This window comes from Salvelinus alpinus, chromosome 11 (assembly GCF_045679555.1).
Source record: "Salvelinus alpinus chromosome 11, SLU_Salpinus.1, whole genome shotgun sequence".
Taxonomy (NCBI): Eukaryota; Metazoa; Chordata; class Actinopteri; order Salmoniformes; family Salmonidae; genus Salvelinus; species Salvelinus alpinus.
Window position 1 is genome coordinate 68,520,598 of NC_092096.1, and position 20,571 is coordinate 68,541,168.

Consider the following 20,571-nt stretch of genomic DNA (forward strand, 5'->3'; position numbering starts at 1 on the left):
CTATGACACTATAACACTGTGACACTATGATACTATAACACTGTGACACTATAACACTGTGAAACTATAACACTATGACACTATAACACTATAACACTATGACACTGTAACACTATGACACTATAACACTATAACACTATGACACTATAACACTATGACACTATGACACTAGAACACTATAACACTATGACACTATAACACTATAACAATATGACACTATGACACAGTAACACTATAACACTATGACACTATAACACTATGACACTATAACACTATGACACTATGACACTAGAACACTATAACACTATGACACTATGACACTATAACACTATAACACTATGACACTGTAACACTATGACACTATAACACTATAACACTATGACACTATAACACTATGACACTATGACACTAGAACACTATAACACTATGACACTAGAACACTATAACACTATGACACTATAACACTATAACACTATGACACTGTAACACTATGACACTATAACACTATAACACTATGACACTATAACACTATGACACTATGACACTAGAACACTATAACACTATGACACTATAACACTATAACACTATGACACTGTAACACTATGACACTATAACACTATAACACTATGACACTATAACACTATGACACTATGACACTAGAACACTATAACACTATGACACTATGACACTAGAACACTATAACACTATGACACTATAACACTATAACACTATGACACTATGACACAGTAACACTATAACACTATGATATGTGCTTCTGCACCTGCATTGCTTGCTGTTTGGGGTTTTAGGCTGGGTTTCTGTACAGCACTTTGTGACATCAGCTGATGTAAGAATGTCTTTATAAATACATTTGATTGATTGATTATGACACTGTGACACTGTGACATTATAACACTATAACACTATAACACTATGACACTATGACACTATGACACTATAACACTACAATAATACAACAATATGACACTATAACACGATGACACTATAACACTACACTACTATGACACTATGACACTATAACACGATGACACTAAGACACAATGACACCATGACAAGATGGCACTGTAACACTACAGTACTATGACACTATGACACTATGACACTATGACACGATGACACTGTACACTATGACACGACAACAATATGACACTATAACACTATGACACTATGACACGGACTACTTCCGGCGCCGACAGAGATGGCCGCCTCGCTTCGCGTTCCTAGGAAACTATGCAGTATTTTGTTTTTTTACGTGTTATTTCTTACATTGGTACCCCAGGTAATCTTAGGTTTCATTACATACAGTCGGGAGGAACTACTGAATATAAGAGCAACATCAACTCACCACCGTTACGACCAGGAATATGACTCTCCCGAAGCGGATCCTGTGTTTTGCCTTCCACCCAGTACAATGGATCAGATCCCAGCCGGCGACCCTAAACAACGACGCCGTAAAAGGGGCAAACGAAGCGGTCTTCTGGTCAGGCTCCGGAGACGGGCACATCGCGCTCCACTCCCGAGCATGCTACTCGCCAATGTCCAGTCTCTTGACAACAAGGTTGATGAAATCCGAGCAAGGGTAGCATTCCAGAGAGACATCAGAGACTGTAACGTTCTTTGCTTCACGGAAACATGGCTCACTCGAGAGACGCTAACGGAGTCGGTGCAGCCAGCTGGTTTCTTCACGCATCGCGCCGACAGAAACAAACATCTTTCTGGTAAGAAGAGGGGCGGGGGGGTATGCCTTATGATTAACGAGACGTGGTGTGATCATAACAACATACAGGAACTCAAGTCATTCTGTTCACCTGACTTCAAGACATTTGATTGTTCACCACAATCAAATGTCGAGCGCATTATCTACCAAGGGAATTCTCTTCGATTATAATCACAGCCGTATATATTCCCCCCCAAGCAGATACATCGATGGCCCTGAACGAACTTTATCTGACTCTATGTAAACTGGAAACCACACACCCTGAGGCTGCATTCATCGTAGCTGGGGATTTTAACAAGGCTAATCTGAAAACAAAACTCCCTAAATTCTATCAGCATATCGATTGTGCTACCAGGGCTGGCAAAACCCTGGATCATTGTTATTCTAACTTCCGCGACGCATATAAGGCCCTCCCCCGCCCTCCTTTTGGAAAAGCTGACCACGACTCCATTTTGTTGTTTCCAGCCTACAAACAGAAACTAAAACAGCAAGCTCCCGCGCTCAGGTCTGTTCAACGCTGGTCCGACCAATCTGATTCCACGCTTCAAGACTGCTTCGATCACGTGGATTGGGATATGTTCCGCAGTGCGTCCAACAACAACATTGACGAATACGCTGATTCGGTGAGCGAGTTCATTAGAAAGTGCATCGGTGACATAATACCCACAGCAACGATTAAAACATTCCCAAACCAGAAACCGTGGATTGATGGCAGCATTCGCGTGAAACTGAAAGCGCGAACCACTGCTTTTAACCAGGGCAAGGTGACCGGAAACATGACCGAATACAAACAGTGTAGCTATTCCCTCCGCAAGGCAATCAAACAAGCTAAGTCCCAGTATAGAGACAAAGTAGAGTCGCAATTCAACAGCTCAGACACAAGAGGTATGTGGCAGAGTCTACAGTCAATCACAGATTACAAAAAGACAACCAGCCCCAGGACCAGGATGTCTTGCTCCCAGACAGACTAAATAACTTTTTTGCTCGCTTTGAGGACAATACAGTGCCACTGACACGGCCCGCTACCTAAACCTGCGGACTCTCCTTCACTGCAGCCGAGGTGAGTAAAACATTTAAACGTGTTAACCCTCGCAAGGCTGCAGGCCCAGACGGCATTCCCAGTCGCGTCCTCAGAGCATGCGCAGACCAGCTGGCTGGTGTGTTTACGGACATATTCAATCAATCCTTATCCCAGTCTGCTGTTCCCACATGCTTCAAGAGGGCCACCATTGTTCCTGTTCCCAAGAAAGCTAAGGTAACTGAGCTAAACGACTACCGCCCCGTAACACTCACTTCCGTCATCATGAAGTGCTTTGAGAGACTAGTCAAGGACCATATCACCTCCACCCTACCTGACACCCTAGACCCACTCCAATTTGCTTACCGACCCAATAGGTCCACAGACGACGCAATCGCAACCACACTGCACACTCCCCATCTGGACAAGAGGAATACCTATGTGAGAATGCTGTTCATCGACTACAGCTCAGCATTTAACACCATAGTACCCTCCAAACTCGTCATCAAGCTCGAGACCCTGGGTCTCGACCCCGCCCTGTGCAACTGGGTCCTGGACTTCCTGACGGGCCGCCCCCAGGTGGTGAGGGTAGGTAACAACATCTCCACCCCGCTGATCCTCAACACTGGGGCCCCACAAGGGTGCGTTCTGAGCCCTCTCCTGTACTCCCTGTTCACCCACGACTGCGTGGCCATGCACGCCTCCAACTCAATCATCAAGTTTGCGGACAACACTACAGTGGTAGGCTTGATTACCAACAACAACGAGACGGCCTACAGGGAGGAGGTGAGGGCCCTCGGAGTGTGGTGTCAGGAAAATAACCTCACACTCAACGTCAACAAAACAAAGGAGATGATTGTGGACTTCAGGAAACAGCAGAGGGAGCACCCCCCTATCCACATCGACGGGACAGTAGTGGAGAGGGTAGTAAGTTTTAAGTTCCTCGGTGTACACATCACGGACAAACTGAATTGGTCCACCCACACAGACAGCGTTGTGAAGAAGGCGCAGTAGCGCCTCTTCAACCTCAAGGGGCTGAAGAAATTCGGCTTGTCACCAAAAGCACTCACAAACTTCTACAGATGCACAATCGAGAGCATCCTGTCGGGCTGTATCACCGCCTGGTACGGCAACTGCTCCGCCCACAACCGTAAGGCTCTCCAGAGGGTAGTGAGGTCTGCACAACGCATCACCGGGGGCAAACTACCTGCCCTCCAGGACACCTACACCACCCGATGTCACAGGAAGGCCATAAAGATCATCAAGGACAACAACCACCCGAGCCACTGCCTGTTCACCCCGCAATCATCCAGAAGGCGAGGTCAGTACAGGTGCATCAAAGCAGGGACCGAGAGACTGAAAAACAGCTTCTATCTCAAGGCCATCAGACTGTTAAACAGCCACCACTAACATTTAGTGGCCGTTGCCAACATACTGACTCAACTCCAGCCACTTTAATAATGGGAATTGATGGAAATTTATGTAAAAATGTATCACTAGCCACTTTAAACAATGCCACTTTATATAATGTTTACATACCCTACATTACTCATCTCATATGTATATGTATATACTGTACTCTATACCATCTACTGCATCTTGCCTATGCCGTTCTGTACCATCACTCATTCATGTATCTTTATGTACATATTCTTTATCCCTTTACACTTGTGTGTATAAGGTAGTAGTTGTGGAATTGTTAGGTTCGATTACTCGTTGGTTATTACTGCATTGTCGGAACTAGAAGCACAAGCATTTCGCTACACTCGCATTAACATCTGCTAACCATGTGTATGTGACAAATAACATTTGATTTGATTTGATATAACACTATAACACAATGACACTATGACACTATAATACTATAACACTATAACACTACGACACTATGACACTGTGACAAGATGAAACTACAAAAATATGACACTATAACACGATGACACTATGACACTATAACACGATGACACTATGACACTATAACACTATGACACTATAACACTATGACACTATACACTATGACACTATAACACTATGACACTATAACACTATGACACTATGACACTATAACACGATGACACTATACACTATGACACTATGACACTATAACACTATGACACTATGACACTATAACACTATGACACTATAACACTATGACACTATGACACTATAACACTATGACACTATAACACTATGACACTATAACACTATGACACTATGACACTATAACACTATGACACTATGACACTATGACACTATGACACTATAACACTATGACAAGATGAAACTACAAAAATATGACACTATAACACGATGACACTATGACACTATAACACGATGACACTATAACACTATAACACTATGACACTATGACACTATAACACGATGACACTATAACACGATGACACTATGACACTATAACACTATGACACTATAACACTATGACACTATAACACGATGACACTATGACACTATAACACGATGACACTATAACACTATGACACTATAACACGATGACACTATAACACGATGACACTATAACACTATGACACTATAACACTATGACACTATAACACTATAACATAGTGTGGCTCAGTTGGTAGAGCATGGCGCTTGCAACGCCAGGGTTGTGGGTTCATTCCCCACGGGGGGACCAGGATGAATATGTATGAACTTTCCAATTTGTAAGTCGCTCTGGATAAGAGCGTCAGCTAAATGACTTAAATGTAAATGTAATAACACGATGACACTATGACAGTATAACACTATGACACTATAACACTATGACGGCAGACAGACAGATGGAGAGACAGACAGACAGGCAGACAGACAGACAGAGAGACAGAAGGACAGATAGACAGACAGGCTGACAGACAGAGAGACACGCAGACAGACATGCAGACAGAGAGACAGGCAGACAGACAGGCAGGCAGACAGGCAGAGAGACAGACAGACAGGCTTACAGAGAGACAGACAGACAGACAGATAGATAGACAGACAGACAGAGAGACAGACAGGCAGACAGACAGAGAGACAGGCAGACAGAGAGAGAGCAGGCAGACAGACAGACAGAGAGAAACAGACAGACAGGCAGGCAGGCAGGCAGACAGGCAGACAGAGAGAGAGAGGGGCAGACATGCAGACAGACAGGGACTCTTTAGTATGCCAGGTAGACCAGAAGAAGGAGGAGGGATGAATGACAGGCACTACCGTCAATCAAATATTACACCACATCAATACTCATCAATAGTGTCAGCCTCAGAGATGCATCAGAACATCAACACGACCAATCGTCGCTCTCCCTTGGTGAACTTCCACGGGGAATTGTGAGCTGGAGAATTCAATCTGTGTGTCAGATGACCTGTCATTGATTCCGATATTGGTCCTTGTCCATCGGTGGTAATAGCATTTTATATTCCTTACGATCTGAGGAGATAAGAAGGTCTAAACCTCCAGGACTCTCACCTTTAGAAAAGGACATTGTCCTAGTTGTTTTCCTTAGGAGGAAATTGAAACGTTCCATTTTGGAAAAGTAGGCAATAAAAGTTGAATTGCTGAAGATTGTTCCCTAGATGTGAATTGGAATTAAATCGGTGGGGGCTAGAAACCCTGAAGCTAGGCTTTCAGACCAAACTAAACCCCGAAGCTAGGGTTTCAGACCAAACTAAACCCTGAAGCTAGGCTTTCAGACCAAACTAAACCCCGAAGCTAGGGTTTCAGACCAAACTAAACCCTGAAGCTAGGGTTTCAGACCAAACTAAACCCCAAAGCTAGGGTTTCAGACCAAACTAAACCCCGGAGCTAGGGTTTCAGTCCAAAGGTATTGCACTAAAATCTTTAGATGAAAAATGAGTGTGTCATCTCATACCAGTCTAGAGATACCAACCTGTCCTACAGAAATAATGCCGGCAAAGCAAACTGACATACACTGTAGTTATGTACTTTGTGGATAGCTTAATGACCTTTCATTGCCTGTGTAATTACAGTATAACGAGCACTATGACAGAGGAACAACAGTTACCGAGTATGTTGATGCAACTGTTGTAGTACCAATTTTATTTTTTAGGTGAGGGAGCCCATAAAAAAAATAAAAAAAATGACATCGTAATTTCTTAAATCAAAGTTGAATAGCCTGTCATTATGGAATACGCATCAAATGCATCATCCAATTGCATACGTCTGCCTACGCCCAGAACATTATTATCTAAAGAACATATTTGATATTTTTTTTAAATCGCCTAATACGCCCAAGTTAGCAAAAGGCTACCTAATAGGCTATCCTTACTGTCAATCAAAAAATAAATGTCCCAACTGCATCTCCATGCCAGTCGTTTGATTGGATCTCCATCAGTTTCATGGGAACATGTATTCAGATCTTCTTCAGTGACAGTTTGGTGAGAGAGAATAAGAGCAGATGGTGTTTAACTAACTATAATCCTTTCATGTATTTTGATTCAATCAAAGCGTACTTCCTGCCTAGTGGCTTCGTCCAGTTTTGACGAATGAGAAAATGAGATGTGACTATTCAGCTTCAGCTAACCATCCTACAACGTCATTAGAAATGAGGAGGTGTTTATCGTGTAACAGTAACGTTATAGGCCTGCTATACTATTCAGGTCTGTTATGGGGAGGCTGGTAGCCTAGTGGTTAGAGCGTTGGGCCAATAACCAAAAGGTTGCTGGATCGATATCCCCGAGCTAACAAGGTAAAAATCTGTCCTTCTGCTCCTGAACAAGGAAGTTAACCCACTGTTCCCCAGTAGGCCGTCATTGTAAATAAGAATTCGTTCTTAACATACTTGCCTAGTTAAATAAAGGTTCATGTAAAATGCAATGTGAAACATTATGTGATCTAGCGAGACATTGATCCATCTCTGATCTAACTTTACTAAACCAGCATCATTGTCAGAAGTCATTTTTCTCTATTTGTAATAGTAGGACTATTAGACGTAGGCAACAGATCTTGATGAGACAACATTTTAAGTGATCGGAGTGCCCTTTGTGGTGCTGAAAGGACAGCGCCAGGATCATGCAATGATGTTAAAAAAGTTTGAACCAACTTGTGGTGGTGAAGGATAGCTGAAGGATGTCTGTAGGATAACTGAAGGATAGCTGAAGGATGTCTGAAGGATGGCTAAAGGATAGCTGAAGGATGTCTGTAGGATAACAGAAGGATAGCTGAAGGATGTCTGAAGGATTGCTAAAGGATAGCTGAAGGATGGCTGAAGGATGGCTGAACGATGGCTGAACAATGGCTGAATGATAGCTGAAGGATAGCTGAAGGGTCGCTGAAGGGTCGCTGAAGGGTCGCTGAAGGTTGGCTGAATGATAGCTGAAGGATAGCTGAAGGATGGCTGAATGATAGCTGAAGGATAGCTGAAGGATAGCTGAAGGATGGCTGAATGATAGCTGAAGGATAGCTGAAGGATGGCTGAAGGATGGCTGAATGATAGCTGAAGGATAGCTGAAGGATAGCTGAAGGATGGCTGAATGATAGCTGAAGGATAGCTGAAGGATAGCTGAAGGATAGCTGAAGGATGGCTGAATGATAGCTGAAGGATAGCAAAACATAAATCTATGCTAAGCAGAAATCCAGGAAACCAAATCAATATTTTGGTGTAATGTTAGTGGTAATTAAATGTAATGTCTCACTTTCTCCAATGTGAAGTCTCCAGTTAGCTGTCGAACCAAGGAGGAGGAGACTGTTCACAAAAATAACATAATGGTACTACCTGGTGACTCCTGAAGACATTTAGAAAGGTTGGCTCAGGAGTGTGTGTGTGTGTGTGTGTGTGTGTGTGTGTGTGTGTGTGTGTGTGTGTGTGTGTGTGTGTGTGTGTGTGTGTGTGTGTGTGTGTGTGTGTGTGTGTGTGTGTGTGTGTGTGTGTGTGTGAGTGAGTGTGTGTGTGTGTGTGTGTGTGTGTGTGTGTGTGTGTGTGTGTGTGTGTGTGTGTGTGTGTGTGTGTGTGTGTGTGTGTGAGTGTGTGTGTGTGTGTGTGTGTGTGTGTGTGTGTGTGTGTGTGTGTGTGTGTGAGTGTGTGTGTGTGTGTGTGTGTGTGTGTGTGTGTGTGTGGACACCGAGTAGGGGGATGGGGTTCATATGGGTGACAGGGAAGGTGTGGTGGTGATGGGAGAAGTGCTGATTTGTCTCTCCTCTCTCTTATTTTTTTCTGTCCCTGTCTTATCACCTCATCTCCTCTCCTCTGTCCCTCCCTCCCTGTTTCACTTTAATAGTACGTTGCTGTGGTGAGAACCTTGCTCAGGTACAGTATGGTAGGGAATGCTTCTGATGTGTGTGTTAACGTGTGTCTGTGTGTTTTAATAGAACACCTCACCTTTTCTTGATTATTGAAGAGTCATGTAGAACCTCTCTTATCAACTTTGTGTCTTTTAAAGACTTTAAAACCCCCTGAAATGATGCAGAATCCATGCCTCTCTCCCTCTCATTCACTCTTCTGTTTCTCCCCGTTTGGCAGTTAGGCGCGTCGAAGAGCTTACCAAGCCTGTACTAGTGACACCAGGAAATAATTAGCAACAAGCTTTTGTGTAGACGTGTCTCAAATGTCATAACCAAAGCACTTCGACAGGAAGACGGTGATGTTATCACAGCATCGAGCGAACTCAGGGCAGTAGCTCGCGACGTCGTCGTAATACGTACACTATCACAGACATAACGCCTCACTACAAAAGGTAATCAGGCTACAGAGTTTTTTTCAGAGCAACACGTGAGCCGAAACACACCATGACTCAGCACTAAAAGTACCGTGTCATTTGAATAAGCCAGGCAAGGCCCGATGGGTTACCACTGTGCCTGTAGTCATGGTGATATGCCATGAGGACTACGATACAATAACAATAGGAACTCATTAGACACCAACTACACACAACACAAAACAGACACACCCATCAGTATTGTCTTCCGGGATACTGAACTTGGTCGACACAAGTATTTTTGTCCTGTAAAAAGTCGTGTTATATTTACCTCTCCTCTGACATGATGTAACCTGTTTGACACGGACACAGCCTGTATAGCTCACTTGTCACTGAAATGTCACCAACGGCCAAAATAATGCAGGACAAAATCACAATGGCGGATAAGGGGTGGTAATGTCATATAAACTGTGTGTGTGTGTGTGTGTGTGTGTGTGTGTGTGTGTGTGTGTGTGTGTGTGTGTGTGTGTGTGTGTGTGTGTGTGTGTGTGTGTGTGTGTATTCCAAAAACATCCCTTATAATCAGCCTTGGGCATTAGCTAAAAATAAACCTCTCTCCCTCCTCTTATAAATGTCTCTTATCACCCCACTACCCCTACATCACCTTATCACCCCACTACCCTACATCACCTTATCACTCCACTACCCCTACATCACCTTATCACCCCACTACCCCTACATCACCTTATCACCCCACTACCCTACATCACCTTATCACCCCACTACCCCTACATCACCTTATCACCCCACTACCCTACATCACCTTATCACCCCACTACCCCTACATCACCTTATCACCCCACTACCCCTACATCACCTTATCACCCCACTACCCTACATCACCTTATCACCCCACTACCCCTACATCACCTTATCACCCCACTACCCCTACATCACCTTATCACCCCACTACCCTACATCACCTTATCACCCCACTACCCCTACATCACCTTATCACCCCACCACCCCTACATCACCTTATCACCCCACTACCCTACATCACCTTATCACTCCACTACCCCTACATCACCTTATCACCCCACTACCCCTACATCACCTTATCACCCCACCACCCCTACATCACCTTATCACCCCACTACCCTACATCACCTTATCACCCCACTACCCCTACATCACCTTATCACCCCACTACCCCTACATCACCTTATCACCCCACTACCCTACATCACCTTATCACTCCACTACCCCTACATCACCTTATCACCCCACTACCCCTACATCACCTTATCACCCCACCACCCCTACATCACCTTATCACCCCACTACCCCTACATCACCTTATCACCCCACTACTACCCTACATCACCTTATCACCCCACTACTACCCTACATCACCTTATCACCCCACTACCCCTACATCACCTTATCACCCCACTACCCCTACATCACCTTAACACCCCACTACCCCTACATCACCTTATCACCCCACTACCCTTACATCACCTTATCACCCCACTACCCCTACATCAGCTTATCACCTCACTACCCTTACATCACCTTATCACCCCACTACCCCTACATCACCTCATCACCCCACTACCCCTACATCACCTCATCACCCCACTACCCCTACATCACCTTATCACCCCACTACCACTACATCACCCCACTACCCCTACATCACCTTATCACCCCACTACCCCTACATCACCTTATCACCCCACTACCACTACATCACCCCACTACCCCTACATCACCATATCACCCCACTACCCCTACATCACCTTATCACCCCACTACCCCTACATCACCTTATCACCCCACTACCCCTACATCACCTTATCACCCCACTACCCCTACATCACCTTATCACCCCACTACCCTTACATCACCTTATCACCCCACTACCCTTACATCACCTTATCACCCCACTACCCCTACATCACCTTATCACCCCACTACCCATACATCACCTTATCACCCCACTACCCCTACATCACCTTATCACCCCACTACCCCTACATCACCTTATCACCCCACTACCCCACATCACCCTATCACCCACCACCCCTACATCACCATATCACCCCACTACCCCACATCACCTTATCACCCCACTACCCCTACATCATCTTATCACCCCACTACCCCACATCACCTTATAACCCACCACCCCTACATCACCTTATCACCCCACTACCCCACATCACCTTATCACCCCACTACCCCTACATCACCTTATTACCCCACTACCCCTACATCACCTTATCACCCCACTACCCTTACATCACCCCACTACCCTTACATCACCTTATCACCCCACTACCCTTACATCACCTTATCACCCCACTACCCCTACATCACCTTATCACCCCACTACCCTTACATCACCTCATCACCCCACTACCCCTACATCACCTTATCACCCCACTACCCTTACATCACCTTATCACCCCACTACCCCTACATCACCTTATCACCCCACTACCCCTACATCACCTTATCACCCCACTACCCTTACATCACCTTATCACCCCACTACCCTTACATCACCTTATCACCCCACTACCCTACATCACCTTATCACCCCACTACACCTACATCACCTTATCACCCCACTACTACCCTACATCACCTTATCACCCCACTACCCCTACATCACCTTATCACCCCACTACCCCTACATCACCTTAACACCCCACTACCCCTACATCACCTTATCACCCCACTACCCTTACATCACCTTATCACCCCACTACCCCTACATCACCTTATCACCTCACTACCCTTACATCACCTTATCACCCCACTACCCCTACATCACCTCATCACCCCACTACCCCTACATCACCTTATCACCCCACTACCCCTACATCACCTTATCACCCCACTACCCTTACATCACCTTATCACCCCACTACCCCTACATCACCTTATCACCTCACTACCCTTACATCACCTTATCACCCCACTACCCCTACATCACCTCATCACCCCACTACCCCTACATCACCTTATCACCCCACTACCCCTACATCACCTTATCACCCCACTACCCCTACATCACCTTATCACCCCACTACCACTACATCACCCCACTACCCCTACATCACCTTATCACCCCACTACCCCTACATCACCTTATCACCCCACTACCCCTACATCACCATATCACCCCACATCACCTTATCACCCCACTACCCCTACATCACCTTATCACCCCACTACCCTTACATCACCTTATCACCCCACTACCCCTACATCACCTTATCACCCCACTACCCCTACATCACCTTATCACCCCACTACCCCTACATCACCTTATCACCCCACTACCCCTACATCACCTTATCACCCCACTACCCCTACATCACCTTATCACCCCACTACCCCTACATCACCTTATCACCCCACTACCCTTACATCACCTTATCACCCCACTACCCCTACATCACCTTATCACCCCACTACCCATACATCACCTTATCACCCCACTACCCCTACATCACCTTATCACCCCACTACCCCACATCACCCTATCACCCACCACCCCTACATCACCATATCACCCCACATCACCTTATCACCCCACTACCCCTACATCATCTTATCACCCCACTACCCCACATCACCTTATAACCCACCACCCCTACATCACCTTATCACCCCACTACCCCACATCACCTTATCACCCCACTACCCCTACATCACCTTATCACCCCACTACCCCTACATCACCTTATCACCCCACTACCCTTACATCACCCCACTACCCTTACATCACCTTATCACCCCACTACCCTTACATCACCTTATCACCCCACTACCCCTACATCACCTTATCACCCCACTACCCTTACATCACCTCATCACCCCACTACCCCTACATCACCTTATCACCCCACTACCCTTACATCACCTTATCACCCCACTACCCCTACATCACCTTATCACCCCACTACCCCTACATCACCTTATCACCCCACTACCCCTACATCACCTTATCACCCCACTACCCTTACATCACCTTATCACCCCACTACCCTACATCACCTTATCACCCCACTACCCTTACATCACCTTATCACCCCACTACCCCTACATCACCTTATCACCCCACTACCCTTACATCACCTTATCACCCCACTACCCTTACATCACCTTATCACCCCACTACCCCTACATCACCTTATCACCCCACTACCCCTACATCACCTTATCACCCCACTACCCCTACATCACCTTATCACCCCACTACCCCTACATCACCTTATCACCCCACTACCCCTACATCACCTTATCACCCCACTACCCCTACATCACCTTATCACCCCACTACCCTACATCACCTTATCACCCCACTACCCTTACATCACCTTATCACCCCACTACCCCTACATCACCTTATCACCCCACTACCCCTACATCACCTTATCACCCCACTACCCCTACATCACCTTATCACCCCACTACCCTTACATCACCTTATCACCCCACTACCCCTACATCACCTCATCACCCCACTACCCCTACATCACCTTATCACCCCACTACCCCTACATCACCTTATCACCCCACTACCCCTACATCACCTTATAACCCCACTACCCTTACATCACCTGGTTGGAGTTAAAACCTACAGGAGGGTAGCTGTCCAGGAACAGGATTGGAGTTAAAACTACAGGAGGGTAGCTGTCCAGGAACAGGTTTGGAGTTAAAACTACAGGAAGGTAACTCTCCAGGAACAGGGTTGGAGTTAAACCTACAGGAGGGTAACTCTCCAGGAACAGGGTTGGAGTTATAAACTACAGGAGGGTAACTCTCCAGGAACAGGGTTGGAGTTAAAACTACAGGACAGTAGTTCTCCAGGAACAGGGTTGGTGTTAAAACTACAGGAGGGTAACTCTCCAGGAACAGGGTTGGAGTTAAAACTACAGGAGGGTAACTCTCCAGGAACAGGGTTGGAGTTAAAACTACAGGAGGGTAACTCTCCAGGAACAGGGTTGGAGTTAAAACTACAGGAGGGTAACTCTTCAGGAACAGGGTTGGAGTTAAAACTACAGGAGGGTAACTCTCCAGGAACAGGGTCGGAGTTAAACCTACAGGAGGGTAACTCTCCAGGAACAGGGTCGGAGTTAAACCTACAGGAGGGTAACTCTCCAGGAACAGGTTTGGAGTTAAAACTACAGGACGGTAGTTCTCCAGGAACAGGGTTGGAGTTAAACCTACAGGAGGGTAACTCTCCAGGAACAGGGTTGGAGTTAAAACTACAGGAGGGTAACTCTCCAGGAACAGGGTCGGAGTTAAAACTACAGGACGGTAACTCTCCAGGAACAGGGTTGGAGTTAAACCTACAGGAGGGTAACTCTCCAGGAACAGGGTTGGAGTTAAACCTACAGGAGGGTAACTCTCCAGGAACAGGGTTGGAGTTAAAACTACAGGACAGTAGTTCTCCAGGAACAGGGTTGGAGTTAAAACTACAGGAGGGTAACTCTCCAGGAACAGGGTCGGAGTTAAAACCTACAGGAGGGTAACTCTTCAGGAACAGAGTTGGAGTTAAAACTACAGGAGGGTAACTCTCCAGGAACAGGGTTGGAGTTATAAACTACAGGACGGTAGTTCTCCAGGAACAGGGTTGGAGTTATAAACTACAGGAGGGTAACTCTCCAGGAACAGGGTTGGAGTTATAAACTACAGGACGGTAGTTCTCCAGGAACAGGGTTGGAGTTATAAACTACAGGAGGGTAACTCTCCAGGAACAGGGTCGGAGTTAAACCTACAGGAGGGTAACTCTCCAGGAACAGGTTTGGAGTTAAAACTACAGGACGGTAGTTCTCCAGGAACAGGGTTGGAGTTAAACCTACAGGACAGTAGTTCTCCAGGAACAGGGTTGGAGTTATAAACTACAGCAGGGTAACTCTCCAGGAACAGGGTTGGAGTTATAAACTACAGGAGGGTAACTCTCCAGGAACAGGGTTGGAGTTAAACTTACAGGAGGGTAACTCTCCAGGAACAGGGTTGGATAGTCCTGCTCTTCAGACACTAATCTGAAGTCAGTCTTGAGGTTCCCACTCTAATGGTAAATGTTCGGTTTTGGGGAATGGTATGAACTGAGAGGATGATTCTAGATCTGTTGCTAAATGAAACGGACCTTGTGGACATCTTACATTTACATTTACATTTAAGTCATTTAGCAGACGCTCTTATCCAGAGCATCTTCCTGCTGGTCACTAGGTTACATGAGGGAGTAGGACACACATATTCAGTGCACAGTGTTTTTAGGTCGGAGAGAGTCAGGAGAGAGGGGAGAGTCAGGAGAGAGGAGAGAGGGGAGAGTTAGGAGAGAGGGGGGAGAGAGGAGAGAGTCAGGAGAGAGGGGAGAGTCAGGAGAGAGGAGAGAGGAGAGAGGGGAGAGTCAGGAGAGAGGGGAGAGTCAGGAGAGAGGAGAGAGGAGAGAGGGGAGAGTCAGGAGAGAGGGGAGAGTCAGGAGAGAGTCAGGAGAGAGGGGAGAGTCAGGAGAGAGGAGAGAGGAGAGAGGGGAGAGTCAGGAGAGAGGGGAGAGTCAGGAGAGAGGAGAGAGGGGAGAGTTAGGAGAGAGGGGGGAGAGAGGGGAGAGTCAGGAGAGAGGGGAGAGTCAGGAGAGAGGAGAGAGGAGAGAGGGGAGAGTCAGGAGAGAGGGGAGAGTCAGGAGAGAGGAGAGAGTCAGGAGAGAGGGGAGAGTCAGGAGAGAGGAGAGAGTCAGGAGAGAGGGGAGTGTCAGGAGAGAGGAGAGAGGGGAGTGTCAGGAGAGAGGAGAAAGGGGAGAGTCAGGAGAGAGGGGAGTGTCATGAGAGAGGGGAGTGTCAGGAGAGAGGAGAGAGGGGAGAGTCAGGAGAGAGGGGAGAGTCAGGAGAGAGTCAGGAGAGAGGAGAGAGTCAGGAGAGAGTCAGGAGAGAGGAGAGAGTCAGGAGAGAGGAGAGAGTCAGGAGAGAGTCAGGAGAGAGGAGAGAGTCAGGAGAGTCAGGAGAGAGGAGAGAGTCAGGAGAGAGGAGAGAATCAGGAGAGAGGGGAGAGTCAGGAGAGAATCAGGAGACAGGAGAGAGTCAGGAGAGAGTCGGGAGAGAGTCAGGAGAGAGTCAGGAGAGAGTCAGGAGAGAGGGGAAAGTCAGGAGAGAGGAGAGAGAGAGGAGAGAGAGAGGGGAGAGTCAGGAGAGAGGGGAAAGTCAGGAGAGAGGAGAGAGAGAGGAGAGAGAAAGGAGAGCGAGAGGAGAGAGGAGAGAGGAGAGAGGAGAGAGGAGAGGAGAGAGGAGAGAGGAGAGAGGAGTGAGAGTCAGGAGAGAGGAGAGAGTCAGGAGAGAGGAGAGAGAGAGGAGAGAGAGAGGAGAGAGGGGAGAGTCAGGAGAGAGGAGAGAGGGGAGAGAGTCAGGAGAGAGGAGAGAGTCGGGAGAGAGGAGAGAGTCGGGAGAGAGGAGAGAGTCAGGAGAGAGTCACGAGAGAGGAGAGAGAGAGGAGAGAGTCAGGAGAGAGGGGAGAGTCAGGAGGGAGTCAGGAGAGAGGAGAGAGAGGAGAGAGTCAGGAGAGAGGGGATAGTCAGGAGAGAGGAGAGAGTCAGGAGAGAGGAGAGAGAGTCAGGAGAGAGGAGAGTCAAGAGAGGAGAGAGAGTCAGGAGAGAGGGGAGAGTCAGGAGAGAGGAGAGAGTCAGGAGAGAGGAGAGAGTCAGGAGAGGAGAGAGTCAGGAGAGGAGAGAGTCAGGAGAGAGGAGAGAGAGGAGAGAGTCAGGAGAGAAGAGAGAGTCAGGAGAGAGGCGAGAGATGAGAGTCAGGAGAGAGGAGAGATAGGAGAAAGTCAGGAGAGAGGAAAGAGAGTCAGGAGAGAGGGGAGAGAGGAGAGAGAGGGGAGAGAGGAGAGAGTCAGGAGAGAGGGGAGAGAGGAGAGAGAGAGAAGAGAGGGGAGAGTCAGGAGAGAGGGGAGAGGAGAGTCAGGAGAGAGGAGAGAGGGGATAGAGAGGAGAGAGAGGAGAGAGGAGAGAGTCAGGAGAGAGAGGAGAGGGAGGAGAGAGAGGAGAGAGGAGAGAGAGGAGAAAGGAGAGAGGAGAGAGATGAGAGAGGAGAGAGAGAAGAGCGAGAGGAGAAAGGAGAGAGGAGAGAGAGGAGAGAGGAGAGAGAGGAGAGAGAGGAGAGAGAGGAGAGAGGAGAGAGGAGAGAGGAGAGAGGAGAGAGGAGAGAGGAGAGAGGAGAGAGGAGAGAGAGGAGCGAGGGAGAGAGGAGAGAGGAGAGAGGAGAGAGGAGAGAGGAGAGAGAGAAGAGAGAGGAGAGAGATGACAGAGAGGAGAGAGGGAGAGAGGAGAGAGAGGAGAGAGAGGAGAGCGGGGAGAGGAGAGAGAGGGGAGAGGAGAGAGAGAGGAGAGAGGGGAGAGGAGAGAGAGGAGAGAGGGGAGAGGAGAGAGGAGAGAGAGAAAGAGAGGAGAGAGAGGAGAGAGGGGAGAGGAGAGAAGAGAGACAGGACAGAGAGGAGAGATGGGAGAGGAGAGCGGAGAGAGGGAGAGAGGAGAGAGGAGAGAGAGGACAGAGAGGAGAGAGAGGACAGAGAGGAGAGAGAGGAGAGAGGAGAGAGAGGAGAGAGGAGAGAGGAGAGAGGAGAGAGAGGAGACAGAGGACAGAGAGGAGAGAGAGGAGAGGAGAAAGGAGAGAGAGGAGAGAGGAGAGAGACGACAGAGAGGAGAGAGGGGAGAGGAGAGAGGAGAATAGGAGAGAGGAGAGAGACGACAGAGAGGAGAGAGGGGAGAGGAGAGAGGAGAATAGGAGAGAGGAGAGAGACGACAGAGAGGAGAGAGGGGAGAGGAGAGAGGAGAATAAGAGAGAGGAGAATAAGAGAGAGGAGAGAGACGACAGAGAGGAGAGAGGGGAGAGGAGAGGCCTACAATGTTCAACACTGCTGGTACATATCTAATGACATCATGTCTGTGTCTTTTGAACAACACCTATGGGGTGAGTTCTATGTGTACGGCAGCCATTCGTTAGCTTAGAAACACACAATACTAGCGCAGGCCTACAGAACGATCCATGCACCAAAAAGCTCCTCTTGGTAAATTGATGAGACCTGCGACAGCTGATAGATATTAAGTTTACTTAAGAGGCATCAAGCAGACATTGGAAAGTACAAACTTTGCCTGAGGCCAAGCAAACAGCTTTTAACTGTGTTCAGAGCCACCCACCCCCCAGGTAGCGAATACAGTCAACTGTTATTACTGTTAGCTCATTAACTTCATTAACTGACATTGACAACATGGAGGAATACCTGTCCATTGCCTGTTTTGGAGGTCGAGCTCTGCATTTTGTTCTCATATAGTCCTACCATATGTCCCACAACGAATCTACTCGGGCTTTTGAGTCTCCAACGGAATGGTGTTCAACAGTATTAAACATGATACAGTAGTTAATGACATTACATCTGTAGACCCACATAACACACACACACACACACACACACGCACGCACGCACGCACGCACGCACACACGCACGCACGCACGCACGCGCACGCACGCACGCACACACACACACACACACACACACACACACACACACGCACGCACACACACACACACACACACACACACTTTTTTAGTTTATACCAATAGCCTAAAATTATATACATGGGGAATTCTTATTCTGTGACATCCCTTATTCTCTCGCCTTAGTGCTGTATTTACTAAAACAAAACTCATTTTATTTGTAATAACTCAACTTTACATTGTATATTTTATAAATTGTTTACATGGAAATAGTTTTCAAAGATTTACATTTAATCATGGAATTAGGATGGGAAGCCTATGACTGAGTCGAGCGCAACAGATGTGCAAACCTGCTTTGTGCATATTTATAAATAATAGCCATATGCCATAATATATGTCATATTAACTACAACTCTCTGCCGTTATTGTTGTTGTTAATATGTGACTTGTAAATGTGCAATAACGTATTTGTGTAGTCTTCTACTACCAGGCAGGCTCGTCTTATTACCTTCACATGTACCGTTAAGAAGGGAAGAGGAGAGGTAGAGATACGTTACCTGTTGCTCTAAATAAAGGCGTGGCACCCGTTCGCCGTAGGTATCAACAATTCGCGGATAACTTCAGTTTTCATTTATAACACACAACCTCCCGTAAAGCAACGAAAGTAAAAAGTTCAAACCATCCGAAAAGAGAACATAGTTTCTGTTCATATTTGACAATGATAGCTCCGTTGTTTGTAGTGTTTGTTTGCCGTCTGTCGCTGCTAAGGAAAGTTCCCCCGTGACTGCCGTGTCTCATGTCTGTAGAAAAGCACGGCTATTTGAATGTCAGATGTTAGCCTAAGCAGGCCCTGGACTTAAGCTGCCTAGTTTGCATGGCCATAATGAGTGATCATGTGACTTCACCCGGATCACAAAACTTCTAAATACTCGCCCTCTCACTGTTTTATGAACCAACCGGTGCTCCGTTTATGAACAAGGGTGTGGAATCAGGGCTCGATGACGTTTTGATAATATTCTATTTGTATAGTATTAGTAATACTATAATAGCCTTACATTAATCATAAAACGTGAGCTTTAGCGCCTCTTTTCAACTGAGATTTAACATTACATAACATAAACTCATATTAGATGCTTTAAAGAGCGTGCTAATTTTATTGGTTGATTTTATTCATATATATGACTTCTTTTTACATGACAGTGACACAGCCACCCCTGTCATCTGTCACTAAACCAGGGGTATATTCATTACGCCGATTCTGTTGCAAAACAAACGTTTACTCCAAACGGAAAAGTTTTGCAACAAAAACGAGAGTTTCTATTGGACAAATGCAGGTAGGTCCCTCCCTGTTTTACTACGTTTGCTCTGTTTGCTTCCGTTTGGTTCATAAACGGTTAACGGTTTCCGTTGCGAAACGTAATGAATACACCCGTTCCACTGTTTGATACGATTCTCGTCACTAACCACGTTCCCATCCACAGTTTGTACCGGAGTATAGTCATAACGTAAAAAAATAATAATAATCACGACAGCTTGGATGACAACAATTATAGATATGTCGACAGATAATTTGTTCGTTCGACATGGTGGGATCTTTTTGTGTTTGTAAAATTAATTATGCGAGTTGTTGGAAACGCCTTTATGTGCAAATATTGA

General features: G+C 46.6%; 1 protein-coding gene across 1 annotated transcript in view; it reads right to left on the reverse strand.

Moving 5' to 3' along the window:
• The window catches only part of LOC139534703 (uncharacterized protein C4orf19 homolog), a 34,568-nt gene extending 14,857 nt beyond the window's left edge, over nucleotides 1-19,711 (reverse strand). Inside the window, exon 1 of the mRNA XM_071334086.1 lies at nucleotides 19,473-19,711. The gene's annotated coding sequence lies outside the window, so the exon portion shown is untranslated. The remainder of the gene's footprint in view (nucleotides 1-19,472) is intronic.
• Between the last annotated feature and the right edge of the window lie 860 nt (nucleotides 19,712-20,571).